This window comes from Acinonyx jubatus, chromosome C2, assembly GCF_027475565.1.
Source record: "Acinonyx jubatus isolate Ajub_Pintada_27869175 chromosome C2, VMU_Ajub_asm_v1.0, whole genome shotgun sequence".
Lineage (NCBI taxonomy): Eukaryota > Metazoa > Chordata > Mammalia > Carnivora > Felidae > Acinonyx > Acinonyx jubatus.
The window spans coordinates 47,092,072-47,101,065 of record NC_069384.1 but is presented as its reverse complement, the minus strand read 5'-3'; the positions used below and the strand labels follow the sequence as shown (position 1 = coordinate 47,101,065).

At 37.6% G+C, this 8,994-nt stretch overlaps 2 protein-coding genes and 1 long non-coding RNA gene across 5 annotated transcripts in view; 1 reads left to right on the top strand and 2 right to left on the bottom strand.

Annotated features, from left to right (window-relative positions):
* Positions 1-8,994, bottom strand: part of CMSS1 (cms1 ribosomal small subunit homolog) — a 376,852-nt gene that overhangs the window by 141,449 nt on the left and 226,409 nt on the right. The gene's annotated exons all lie outside the window — the stretch shown is intronic.
* FILIP1L (filamin A interacting protein 1 like) overlaps positions 1-8,994 on the top strand; it is a 297,991-nt gene that overhangs the window by 69,516 nt on the left and 219,481 nt on the right. The window lies entirely within an intron of this gene.
* The window catches only part of LOC128315157 (uncharacterized), a 34,781-nt gene that overhangs the window by 18,860 nt on the left and 6,927 nt on the right, over positions 1-8,994 (bottom strand). The window contains exon 2 of the long non-coding RNA XR_008297621.1: positions 6,226-6,279. This is a non-coding gene — a long non-coding RNA (uncharacterized LOC128315157). The remainder of the gene's footprint in view (positions 1-6,225; positions 6,280-8,994) is intronic.

Below are 8,994 nucleotides of genomic sequence, written 5' to 3'. Positions count from 1 at the left end.
ATGTGACATAACAAACACCCACTGGCTTGCACAAGCAGTCATAATAAAGAACTGATGTGGCTGAGAGAGAAGACTTCAGAGACTGTGGAGTTGCTACGAGCTTGAATAAAATGAGATTTAAGACCAAGGAAATAGGAGTGAGCGACTCTTGATACCAGGGTTTTAAGTTTGAGCCCCAGGTTGGGTGTAGAGGACACTTAAAAATAATTTAAAAATTAAAAACCAAAAACCAAGGAAACAAATTTTTAATATAGTTGAAAAGAACAAAGGCAGAGAGATTTTGAAAAGATAAAATATGATCTTCTAAGGAGAAAGAAAACTTACTGGATGTGGTTTCCTGTATACATCTCTCTTCTCCTTCCTAAGTGTGTATATTGTGTGTGTTGAGGGTGCAGTACAGATAATGCAGAATGGGGTAAAGAATGGACTACTAGAAATGCCTGGAAAAAAGCCTGTCTGAGGTGTGAAGTCTGGGGATTGAGTGTTTTCCATCTGACACCTAGGATGTTTGCCTCTATCAGCACTACTCGAAAAATATTCTCTGCTGGGTGGTCTGTCACTGACTCTGGTGGAGGTGAGGAGGTGAGCACAGGTCTGGACTAGCACAGACTACATTAGGACCTTATCTCCATAGTTCTGTTCAGGCAGTCAAGTTTTCTTCTAAAACAGGGCAGAACACCCCATTTTTCAATAACAAAAGTGGACTTGTTATATCTGCCCTAGTTGTTAAGGTCTGGGAACTCTGGCTTTGTTCCTCTCCTTCCGTCCATTTCTTTTCTGAGATGTCCCAGCTTCTCACAAGAAACACCCAATTATTAGGAACTTTAAAAAGTTTATTTCTCATGTTCCTGTTCCTTTGTGTGGATGAAATGGTCATCACAACTGGGTTATCAGCTTTTTGACAAAAGAAAAAACAACCTGCTCTCCATTTTCCCTTCGTGTTCTCCATAAAAGACAACAAAAATCTTCAGTAAATTCAGTATCCTCCAACATGGCTGGAATTGCTCCGATTAATTACATACTCTGGTTAATAGTGTCTGAACCACATAAAGAGTACCATCTTTCAAAGAATTAAGGTAAAATACATTTAGTGTATTAGTGATACAGGCCCATAATATCACCTTTCTTTGATTAGTCAGAAGGGGTTGGCTAATAAAGCCGTTAGGTAACAGGGGCATCTGGGTGGCTTGGTTGGTTGGTTGAGTGTCCGACTCAATTTTGGCTCATGATCTCACAGGTCATGATCTCACAGTTTGTGAGTTTGAGCCCGCTGAGAGTGCAAAGCCTGGTTGGGATTCTCTCTCTCACCCTCTCTCTGTCTGCCCTTCTTGTGCTCTCTCGTGCACACACACACTCTTTCTCTCAAATAAATAAACTTAAAAAACAAAGCATTAGACAACAGAGTTTACGTATCTATTATTGGCTGGTCATGGAGCCAGTATTGTTACTGTATTTGTTAGTGACTGATTTTCTCATTAGAATACAAGAAAATGAAGCTTCACTTTGAGTTTGACATTTATGGTACAAAGTTCTGTGATTAGATAATTCTCTTTGTATAGGAGCTTTGGGGGCTCTTTATAATTCAGTGACTAATTTTTTCCTCCAGTGTCATTATTTTTGACCTTTTCATATCCTTCAATATTTAATAATAACTTTAAAGACAAAGTCTAGTATTTTTATTGATCTGACAATGTTTTAGGGAAGGATCAAGATCTTGAACTTACGGCAAAAGACAAAAGGACGGAGATGGGACCTCTGTTAGAGAAGAGGAGGTGACAAAGACTTTGTGACAGAGAGGAAGGAATGGCTAAATGGCTGAAACATTTCATGAGTTGCAGGCTGTGTCTTTCTATTGTATCTTTCTGTTGCCATTATTTTTTATTTTTTTAATTTTTATTTTATATTTTTTAAATGTTTATTTATTTTTGAGAGAACACAGCAGGGGAGGGATAGAGGGGGACAGAGGATCTGAAGTGGGCTCTGTGGTGACAGTAGCGAGCCTGATGTGGGGCTCAAACTCACAAACCATGAGATCATTATCTGAGCCAAAGTTGGACGCTCAACTGACTGAGCCACCCAGCCACCCCTGCTGCCATTATTTTTTTAATCAAATTGTAGCTGGGGTCTGCATGATATATTTTCATTCTGAAAAAAAGAAAAAGTTGAGAGAAACCAAGGCACAAAGTGAGTTATTCTTAAGGTTTAAAAGATCCCTAGTTGATCTAAAACCATGCTATGTTGGCATGAAATAACCCATTTCACCCCATGGCTGGGCTGTCTGCACTCAGTCCCTGCTCCCAAAACAAAATACATACAACTTATTCTATTTTTTTGGTAGGGCAATTGTTGATTAATGAATCATCTTTCCTGTAATTTTTATTTTTTGTAGACTTAGTTTGGCTAGGTTCCCTGGCATTCCTGTTGAGGTATGTAATGGAAAATTTGACCTCACACTCTTTGCTTTTTTGTAACATCACAAAACACTGATAAAACAGGGCTACAAAAAGTAGCTTGGAGTTGAAGGGATGCAAAGAAAGAAAAAGCTCAGTGTGGAAAGGAACAAAGATACATTAAATCATCTGAAAAGTAAATATTTAGCTTCAAAGACATGAAGTTACATTTATCTTCAAGAACAGCTCATTTGTTACAGCTTAGGATGTTACAGTGTTTCCATCATAATTCTGCTTTTCTAAAGAGACTGTAAACCAGACATAGAGAGCCATTCTCAAAATTAACTTGGAACATAGGCAGACCATTTTGGAGATCCTGTAACTTTTTCCCCAAATGGTGATTTAGGGTGGGATAGGCAGAATAAAGGTGTCAGTAAGTGATTTCTTGCATTTAGTTATATCTGAGTTGAAATAAAACTTTGGCAATCAGCCTTCTGTGATCATATCCAATTGTCTATGGAAAATGTAACAGCTCACACAAAGTCAACTTTGGTAACAGTGAAACTCGGGATTTGCCAGCAGACATGCTTTAGGATAGGTCTTTCAGCAAAATTCATAGAGGAATGAGTGAAATGGTTATTAAAACTGTCTTCTGACTTTTTAAGATAATGAGACTATACTCTCTTCCCTAAGGCAAATAAATTACTTTTTTAAATGCATAATACAGACTTGAGGGGACACTTATCCAGCCACTGACAATATGACCTGAGAAAATACCAACTTGACTATGATGTCAAGAGACCCATACAACTCCCAGCACCAGCCTCTCAAAATGCCACAGCCCCCTGGTATAGAGGCATCCAATGAGGTGTTTCATGATAACACTGGGTGATGCTGTATATTGTCAACTTTTATAGTCCCCGTGGCTGTCAGAATGCATGTAAAGAATGTACAGTTTATTAATCATCTAGATGTGCTGAAAAAAGGAAGGGGGAAAGGAGCAGATGTGGAGATGGTGGTACAAAACACTACTTAGTCACTAGTCAGGCTGCTGGAAAAATGTACAGCTGTTTCTGGATGCTGCCTAAGTTCTTTCTAAAACCACTGTCACATCTGTGTATCTTCCCTATAAAAATGCACCGTTATTAACTGGAACCATATAAATAATTCTCAGTGGAGAGAGCTTTAATATACCACCTATGGGCTGGATGAGCAGTTTTAATTTGAATAATAATTATTTTCTTATTTTATAAAGAAGGAGTTAAACAGGAGAACCATAAAATATGCAAATAAGCCACAGGAGAAGACTTTCTTTGTTGAATTTTATGTTGTAAGTGGTAACAGATGGTTACCTGTACCAGAGACTGTCTTAGGTTCCTACTTCTCACTGAGTTTGGCAGATGCAGGAAGAAAAAGGAGCATTCAGACAGCTTGGAGTGATTCTATTTATCCACTTATAAAATGCAGGTGGATGGAGAAAGAAAGCGTTAACTACAAAAGAGAACCATTAGGGAAAAAATTACTATGTGCCATTTAATATCCTGTTTAAGGGAAGTATGAGATCTTGGTGATATATTAAAATGTCGACTCCAGGGAAGATGGTCTTTTAGATTCCATTGGATTTCTAAAAATTTCCTAGGACTTTCTTATTTGGTTTCTGCCTTTCCTGAGATACTCCTGGTATTCCACATATTAAAGGAATGCTAAATCTTAAACTATCTAATTTGAAATAAGCATTATCCTCCCACTTCTCATGGGGTATTAAATAAAACTGGTATTTTGATAGAACTCCACTGAGATCAGCTTCATACTTTTCAGCTCTTTAATATTCTTATAGCAGGTGAGTCTTTTTTTAAGTTGATTTATTTATTTTTGAGAGAGAGCGAGCGAGGATGAGGTGGGGACAGAGAGAGAGAGAGAGAGAGAGAGGGAGGGGGAGAGAGAGAGAGAGGGAGGGGGAGAGAGAGAGAGAGAGAGAGAGAGAGAGAGAGAGAGAGAGAGAATATCCCATGCAGGCTCCACACCGTCAGCACAGAGCCCAGTGTGGGCCTTGATCCCACCAACTGTGAGATCATGACCTGAGCTGAAATCAAGAGTTGGACGCTTAACCAGCTGAGCCACCCAGGCACCCATAGTAGGCGAGTCATCTATTCAGTCACAGGATGTACCCCTGTAACCAAGGACACTTAAGAAAAAATGTTGACAAATTCTTTGAGTTCAAATTAATAAGTGAACCAGACTGACTCAATCAGATAAAATGCATAATAGTTTTCATCATTACAGTGAAAGGTCTGGAAGCATCTTTGTGTTTGATGAAATATCATTATAGAACAGTAATTTGTACAGCAATAAAACAGGGATAAAAGTATAATTTTCTATTTTTTTTATATAAGCATTAAATTTAGGAGTTTTTCAATTGTATTAATGTGGAAATTAATGAACATGTTCCGCAACACCAAATTATCATCTCTTCAGGCAAACAATTTTGTGTGCATATATATCTTTTAGAGACATTTTATACATAGGCAGACAAATATGTGTATATTCTTTTTTAAAGAATTTTTTTTACATGTATTTATTTTTGAGAGACAGAGAGACACAGTATGAGCAGGGGAGGAGCAGAGAGAGAGGGAGACACAGAATCCGAAGCAGGCTCCAGGCTCTGAGCTGTTAGCACAGAGCCCAATGAGGGGCTCGAACTCATGACCATGAGATCATGACCTGAGCTGAAGTCAGATGCTTAATTGACTGAGCCACCCAGGTGCCCCAAATATGTGTATATCCTTTAATCCTTTTATTATATGCAAATGGTAGCATTCAAAAAGACTGTTTTGTACTGTGTTTTTTGGACTTAACAATATACTTTGGGGATCTTTCCATATCAATACATAGAGACCATCCAGTCTTTGTTTATGGAAACACTGTATTCCACCAATATTAACTAGTACTGTGGAAGTACATTTAAGTTATTTCCAATATTTTGCCATTACAGATAGTATCTGTTGACTTTAAAATTATATGAAACTGGGGCACCTGGTTGGCTGAGTCAGTTGATGGTCCGACTTTGTCTCGGGTAGTCTTCTTGCGGTTCGTGAGTTTGAGCCCCACATGGGCTCACTCCTGTCAGCCTGTCAGTGCAGAGCCTGCTTTGGATCCTGTCCCCTCTCTCTGCCCCTCCCCTGCTTGCGCTATTCCAAAAATAAATAAATATTACAAAAATAATACCAAACTATTTATTAAAAAACCAGATTTGACTGACTAGTTTTGCTTATTTCTCCTTCCTATGCCAATTCTCTGTGAGTAGCAAAATGGTAGAAAAAAGGAAGAAAAAGGAAAGATGCGGTCTCAGCTAATCAGCTTTTAGATAACTGAATATCTTCCTCTTTTTTGTGTGTGTGATTAGTAAAGCAATAATTTCTGGGTAGGCTCAAAATAATAGACTCATTACATCATTACTATTTTTATTATTCCTATAAAAGTTATATTTTAGTGAGAGGAAAAGAGGAAAAGGAAAAAAAGCCCAAGAGGTACAGAGTTAGTTGGTGGAAGGAGCAGATCTAAAATCTGTTTTCTTGTTTTAAAAAAAAAAAATTTTTTAAGGTTTATTAATTTTTGAGACAGAGAGAGACAGAGCATGAATGGGGGAAGGTCTGAGAGAGGGAGACACAGAATCTGAAACAGGCTGCAGGTTCTGAGCTGTCAGCACAGAGCCCGACGCGGGGCTCGAACTCATGGACCGCGAGATCATGACTGGAGCCGAAGTTGGCTGCTTAACCGACTGAGCCACCCAGGCGCCCCTAAAATCTGGTTTTATGTGGCCTGAAAAACTACTCACATAATCAGAAGAGAGAAATCTGAAGTCGAGCCCCAGGTCTGCACAGGCCTTAATCTGTATGTTGAAGGAGACCACCATCATTTTCTGTGACAACATTTAAGCATGCATTCATACACAGCTCTATGTGAGAAGATTCCCAAAGCAAGCCAGATGGATACAGCAACTCTTACCAGGACAGAGATAAAGCAAATGCAAATTGAGATATACCTTAATTTACAAACGGGGGTTTGGTAAACTGTGTTTTAATGTTTATTAAATTTTTATAAATTTTATAATTTTACATGAAGATTTGTTGGGAGAAAACAATTTTATATTCCTTAGTTTACTTTTGGGTATGACCTTCAGATTTCTATATTTTCAGCTGGCTTTATTTAAAGTGAGAATAACTGTGGGGGCACCTGGATAACTCAGTGGGTTCAATGTCCGACTCTTGATTTCAGCTCAGATCATGATCTCACGATGGTTCGTGAGTTTCAACCCCACGTCGGGGTCCATGCTGACAGTGTGGAGCCTGCTTGGGATTCTCTCTCTCAACCCCCTTCCCCATCTCTTCCCCTGCCCTGCATGCTCTCTTTCTCTCTCAAAAATAAATACATTTTTTTAAAAAAATCTTAAAAAAATAAAGTCAAGATAATTGTGTGTGTATGCACATGTGTATATTTGCTTTGTCTTATTACTTTAAATTTAATTTTGAAATAACTTCAAACTTGAGAAAATTTGCAAGAACAGCAAAAAAACTTTTCTATGCACTAGTGATTTACCAATTGTCAAAATTTTGCTACTTTTGTATTTTATTATATATATATATATATATATATATATATATATATATATATATACCTCATTTGTTTTTCTAAACCATCTGATTAAGTTGTAGACATCTTTTGTCTCTAAATATTACCAATGTATAGTTCCTAAGAACAAAGATAATCACTTACCTAATGGCAGTGCAATGATCAAAATCAGGAAACTTACATAGTAACATTATTATTATTTAATCCATAACCTAACTCATATATTTCCAATTGTCCCAATAATGTTCTTTCTGCATTATATTTCCTAGATCAGGACCCAGGATGACATACACATTTAGTTTTTACATCTCTCTGGTTTTCTTTAATCTGAAACAGCTCCTCAGCTTTCCTTTGTTTTTCTGGACACTGCCATTTTTTAACACTATCTTTTAGTTTGGGTTTGTCTGGTATTTCCTTAATATTAAATTAATTATGCATTTTGAGGGGCAAGAATATTGCAGATGTCTTTCTCAGTGCATAACATCAGAGGCACATGCTGTCATTTTGTTCGATTATTGGTGATGGTAATTTTGATCACTTGGTTCAGGTGTTACTACCAGGCCTCTCCCCTCTAACGTGACTATTTCCCATGGCTATTAATAAGTAATCTATGGAGAAATTCTCTGAGATATATAAATACCCTATTTCTCACTAACTTTCACTTTCTAGTTTTAGCAACCATTGATACTTCTAGCCTGAATCAATGTAACCACAATGGTTGCAAATGATGATTTTCTAATCTAGCATTCATCCTCATTTATTAATTGCCATTCTACTGTAAAAAGAGATTTTCCTTCTTATACATGTAGAATCTATTTATTTATTGCCACTATGAACTCACTCACAGATTCTTATTTATTTTATTCTTTTAAAGTTTACTTATTTATTTTGAGAGAGTAAGCATGAGTTGGGGAGAGGCAGAGAAATGGAGAGAGAGAGAATTCCAAGCAGGCCCTGCACTGTTAGTACAGAGCCTGAAATGGGGCTTGAACCCACAAACCGTGAGATCACAAACCCATGAACCTGAGCCAAAGTTCACAAGCTTAACCAACTGAGCCACACAGGAGCCCCAGATTCTTATTTTAATACGAGTTGTATTTCAGTATTATTATTATTAGTTACTTTGTTGCTCAAATTGTACCAGAGTTGGCCAGTGGGAGTCCTTTCAAGCTGGTTCCTGGGTCCTTCTGACATGTCCCTATCATTTTTTGAGCACTTCCTAATATGCTGGCAGGAAAAGATGTTTCAAGGCTCATCTTGTTTTTCCTCCACCAGCCCTGAAGTCAGTCAGCCATTTGTTCAAGGAGTACTGTTTCCTTTTAGTAGGAAAAGAGATTTAGAAGCCAAAATCTTGGTGCCATATGTGCTCATTGCTACTGGGTGTCATTGCTTCAAGGCCCGTGTAATGAATGGAACTAGAAAATCTTTCATGCTTTAAAAAAGTCTTCATAAAAATGGTCCCAGGGACTTATATCATAAAATTATTCCTTTTATGTCAGGTTTTGCTATATTGAGAACAGGTGTTTTAGCATTTGGGTCTATGTTACACTTGATTTATATTATAATTATATTGACTACTAAACATTATTACCCCAGAAAGATTTGATAAAATCTCTGAGAAAAAAGGTCATATTTTATTTATTCATTTTAGCCTCAAAGCCCATCAACGCTCAAATCACATAATAGACAATCTTTGAAAATTACATGACATCTGGGATTTGCTTCCCAAGAATCCACCATGGGGGAAAGGAATATAGATGTAATAAAGATGGCCATGAGTTGATGACTCCGGTAGCTGTCACAGGGGTTCTTTTTTTCTCTCCTTTTCTCTATATTTGAAATTTTGCATAATAATAATTTTTTAAATATTATTTTTGAGACAGAGACAGAGCATGAACAGGGGAGGGTCAGAGAGACAGCGAGACACAGAATCCGAAGCAGGCTCCAGGCTCTGAGCTGTCAGCACAGAGCCCAA